Source organism: Doryrhamphus excisus, linkage group LG17 (genome assembly GCF_037039965.1).
Source record: "Doryrhamphus excisus strain RoL-2023G ecotype Guam linkage group LG17, RoL_Dexc_Guam_v1.1, whole genome shotgun sequence".
NCBI lineage: Eukaryota > Metazoa > Chordata > Actinopteri > Syngnathiformes > Syngnathidae > Doryrhamphus > Doryrhamphus excisus.
In genome coordinates, this window is record NC_136373.1 from 15,484,331 (window position 1) to 15,489,436 (window position 5,106).

At 39.5% G+C, this 5,106-nt stretch overlaps 1 protein-coding gene across 2 annotated transcripts in view; it reads left to right on the plus strand.

Moving 5' to 3' along the window:
- spmip4 (sperm microtubule inner protein 4) overlaps positions 1–5,106 on the plus strand; it is a 43,024-nt gene that overhangs the window by 6,464 nt on the left and 31,454 nt on the right. Inside the window, exon 3 of one of the 2 annotated variants that reach the window (XM_078797614.1) lies at positions 191–421. The gene's annotated coding sequence lies outside the window, so the exon portion shown is untranslated. The remainder of the gene's footprint in view (positions 1–190; positions 422–5,106) is intronic. The other variant, XM_078797615.1, reaches the window with a different exon arrangement.

A 5,106-nucleotide genomic window follows, 5' to 3' on the forward strand; every position in this document is an offset into this window, starting at 1 on the left:
AATCGAACTCGGGGTGTTCTAGCTGTGAGACCTGCGTGCTAACCACTTGTCCGTCAGTGGAACTGGTTAAAAATAATCGGGTATAAAAAGAGTGTTAGCGTTTTTGTGTGCATTGCACAAATAGTGTTGTTGTACAGTAATTGTAAACAAACATGAACAAGCTGTTGTAACATTGATGTCATACTTGCAGCGCAGTGCAGTCACACTCCAGCACCGCAGGACGCTTGACTGAGCACGAATCCATTATTCATCTCCGTGTCATAACAATGAGGAGGCTTTGATTGTGATGGACGTGCCGACAATGGCGTGGAAACGGCAAGGAGAAAAACACGAAGCCATCCTCAGTCTCCGCATCGCTCCACGCCACCAACGGAGCTTTTCTCCAAAAAAAAAGCCCGAGGCACTTCTCTACAGAGTCCAAGTAAGTCCGCCAACTATGTTCGATGCCGTGGTTTCTCAGTCTCAGTCTTACTTTTGTGTGACTGACTACAGGTGGGGTCAAAGGTTAAACTCTACATCACCCTTTGATTTTGCTGTCATGATAACTGGGACTCAAACATCCAAACAACTTTATCTCCTGACCCAATGCCGCAGCTTCAAAGGTGTCTTTTAAAGGTGATGCTGAACATCCCTGTTCGGTCAATCATCAATCAGCATGTGGCTAGCCTCCTCCGCGTTTGAACGTCATGCACTATAAATAACAGTTCGAACTCGGGTCTCCTAGCTGTGAGGTCTGCGCGCTAACCACTCTTCCGCCGTGCAGCCCACTAACAGGTTATATATATATATATATATAGTATATAAAATGATTGAGGGGACCTATTATGCTCATTTTTGGGCCTTTGTATTGAGTTGTGGACTCCTATAGAGCAGCTACACACAAAAGCTTTCCAGATCTTCCAGAATCTGCACCTTTTCCAAATGTATTTATTTCATTTTCCAGAACTGGTTGTATCTAGGCTGCACGGCGGTCGAGTGGTTAGCGACCCGAGTTCGATCCCACCCTCCGTGGGTTTTCCTCCCACATTTCCAAAAACATGCTAGGTTAATTAGCGACTCCAAATTGTCCATAGGTATAAATGTGAGTGTGAATGGTTGTTTGTCTATATGTGCCCTGTGATTGGCTGGCCACCGGTCCAGGGTGTACCCCGCCTCTTGTCCGAAGACAGCTGGGATAGGCTCCAGCATACCTATGACTTTAGTGAGGATAAGTGGCATAGAAAATGGATTGATGGATAGTAATCAGCAGTAGAACAGAGGTAAGTTTCAGGAAAATATCAGTTCCTGACTAAAAAAAAAAGGAGAAAAAACGCTTTTTATGAAAAGATTTCAGCCATTATTTTCATTTGGACACAAATATTTTTATCTTTTGTGGAAATAGCTCAAATGTCTAAATCGCTATACCAACATAAACAACAACAAAAGGTGTTGTTTTACATCAAAATAATAATCTTCTGTGATTTGTCTGTTAACATGATCCAAATTAGCAAATACACGTCATTTTTTATGGCTTAAAAGTGCTCCGAAGTGAAATGCATTAGTGTAGAGTTGCATCATCACCTCTATTTCTACTTTATTCCCGTAACATTACTCATCTCTTTTTATTTTTCGCGCTGTCGTTAGTTTTCTTGTTTTTTTGTATTTTTAAACTGTACTGAAGGCCGATGAAAAATCATCCATGTGTCACAAATGACCCCCGGGCCACATTTTGGAGACCCCTGGATAATAGCAATAACATAGCATGTTTTTCCCTGTGCTGGATTATGTAGCTCAGTTGCTCATTTTACACTATGTAGTTTTACACAATGTAATTGTTCCACACCATGGGTCACAAATGCCCCCCGGGCCACATTTTGGAGACCCCTGGATTATAGCAATAAGATAGCATGTTTTCCCCTGTACTGGATTATGTAGCTCAGTTGCTCATTTTACAGTATGTAGTTTTCTACAATGTAATTGTTCCACACCATGGGTCACAAATGACCCCCGGGCCACATTTTGGAGACCCCTGAATTATAGCAATAAGATAGCATGTTTTCCCCTGTACTGGATTATGTAGCTCAGTTGCTCATTTTACACTATGTAGTTTTACACAATGTAATTGTTCCGCACCATGGGTCACAAATGACCCCCGGGCCACATTTTGGAGACCCCTGAATTATAGCAATAAGATAGCATGTTTTCCCCTGTACTGGATTATGTAGCTCAGTTGCTCATTTTACACTATGTAGTTTTCTACAATGTAATTGTTCCACACCATGTGTCACAAATGACCCCCGGGCCACATTTTGGAGACCCCTGGATTATAGCAATAAGATAGCATGTTTTCCCCTGTACTGGATTATGTAGCTCAGTTGCTCATTTTACACTATGTAGTTTTTTACAATGTAATTGTTCCACACCATGTGTCACAAATGACCCCCAGGCCACATTTTGGAGACCCCTGGATTATAGCAATAAGATAGCATGTTTTCCCCTGTACTGGATTATGTAGCTCAGTTGCTCATTTTACAGTATGTAGTTTTACACAATGTAATTGTTCCACACCATGGGTCACAAATGACCCCCGGGCCACACTTTGGAGACCCCTGAATTATAGCAATAAGATAGCATGTTTTCCCCTGTACTGGATTATGTAGCTCAGTTGCTCATTTTACACTATGTAGTTTTACACAATGTAATTGTTCTACACCATGGGTCACAAATGACCCCCGGGCCACACTTTGGAGACCCCTGAATTATAGCAATAAGATAGCATGTTTTCCCCTGTACTGGATTATGTAGCTCAGTTGCTCATTTTACAGTATGTAGTTTTCTACAATGTAATTGTTCCACACCATGGGTCACAAATGACCCCCGGGCCACACTTTGGAGCCCAGCTAAGCCATTAATTACCTTAACTATTGAGAGTACGTATGAATATTTAAAGCCTACCCAATATCACATTTGTATGGTGTTGTTGTTTAATAATAGATATAGGACATCGGTCCCTAATAGGCAGTAAATGGTGACTTCATTAGAGCATGCTTCACATCCACACCGGGGGGGGGGGGGTAAAAACATCAGAGGAAATAAATAACATTGAGGTTATTTTAATGTTGCATCATCTCTCCTTGAGGTGCTCACGCTGTCATGTGATGCAACGCTATGATAATGACTTGAATAGAAGTAAAATACTTCCTCTGTGGGAACCGGTGGAAGAAGAGATGGAGAGATGAAAGTCCATGAGGTTGGAAGTCTCTCTCTCTCTCTCTCTCTCTCCCTCTCTCTCTCTCTCTCTCTCTGGTGATGGTCGACCCCGTGAAGAATCAACTCAATCCGTGTTAAATTATAGATTAAGGCTCAGCTCTGGCTGGCTGGGTCCAGGCAGCTCCATGTTGTGCTAGAAACGGGCTTTACAGTGCGGCCTCACCTCCATGCCTTATTAACATCAACATCAAACAGCGCTCACAGATGAAGAAGAGACTCTAAAAGAGACTACGTGATGACGGACGGGCGCGATCTCGCTGTAATATGCTCTCTGTACGCCTCTTTCTTTACATTCATATGTAAGAGTTAGAACTAAGTTGAATGGGTCATTTGAATGTATTTTTTTTTCATGTACTTTATATTCACACAAAAAAGGTTTTCATGGCAAATACATCACTAGTTTGACCCCGTAAGTCTTCTTCTCATTGACTTGTAATTTCTCACACAGCCGTACAAAACACCCACTCTAACTTAACAACAATTCAATACAAAATTTGGTACCTGTAGGGCAGATTTCCGTTATTTTCTTTTCAAATACAAATGTTAGGCTACAGTGGAACCTTTGTTAGCGTAAACCTTGAAGATTGTTGTCATGGTTTTAATTCATTCAATCCCAACAAGCGACCATTTTAGAACATTTTGACTGTTCTTTCAAGGCGGATAGAATGTTGTGTTCTATGGTTATATGAAAATAGAACCTAGCAACAGAAAGATTAGACTCGAATCTTTTATCTGAAAAAAAAAAGTTTTTTTATACCTTTTGTTGTTCTTTAGTAATCAGCAGTAGAACATAAGCCAGTTTCAGGAAAATATCAGTTCCTGACTAAAAAAAAAAAAAAAAAAGGGAAAGACGCATTTCGAACATAACTTTTACTTTGACACAAATATTTTTTGCTTTTGTGACAGACAGTTCAAATATTTTAATAACTATGCCAATATAAACAACACAAAAAATTTTGTTTTTTTCATCAAAATTTTCACATTTGGAACTGAAATATGCATGTGAATGTTTTAATATTTTTATTTGTGCTCAGTGCGTGTTTGACGCCATATTAGTCTACTTCCATGCAAAAAAGTAGCAATCCCAAACGGTGTATTTTACACAAGACGAACAAATAAATTACTTATTAGTAGTAACTTAGTAGTAACCTTAAATGTTCATTATCCCGTGCATATGCACTCTAATAAAAATGTGCTTTGTGGTAAGTCCCACCCGTTCCAAAAAGGTTTTACTTGTTGGCAACAGTAGCATCATTAGACCTTTTTTAGGGGGTCTTCAGCCCCCCTAAAACGTTCTTAAGCCCCCCTAAATAATTTGATATTTTTTATAGATTTTTTTTTTTACAAAAAAATTTTTTGTACATTTTTTTTTACCCAAAAAAATCTGACAAATTTCATAAAATAGGGCAAAAGCAAGCTAATAAGCAAGCCAATAAGCAGGCTAATACTAGCCTACTACTACTACTACTACTAGTAGTAGTAGTAATAATCAGAAGAAGAATAATGATGATAGTAATAATAATAGGCTAATTAATAATATAATAATGATTATTCTATAATTAATGACTGTCCATTGGACAGAATGGTTGCAGAGCTTGAGCAGCGGTTTTGCAGTGTCGATTGTGTGTACTTGTATAAATTCAGTATTGAGTATCTCTACTAAATCTGTCCAAAAGTAGGAAAGTTATATCTCGTTTTTTGTTTGTTATTTGTTTTTTGGATTTTTTTGAATGTCTACTACATTCATTCATATCCTGTGCATCTCCAGGGGGCTCAGCCCCCCCCTGTACTTAGAACCTAGTGACGCCCCTGGTCGGCAGGCAGGTTTTGGTCAGAGAATGAAAGAAATATCACTTC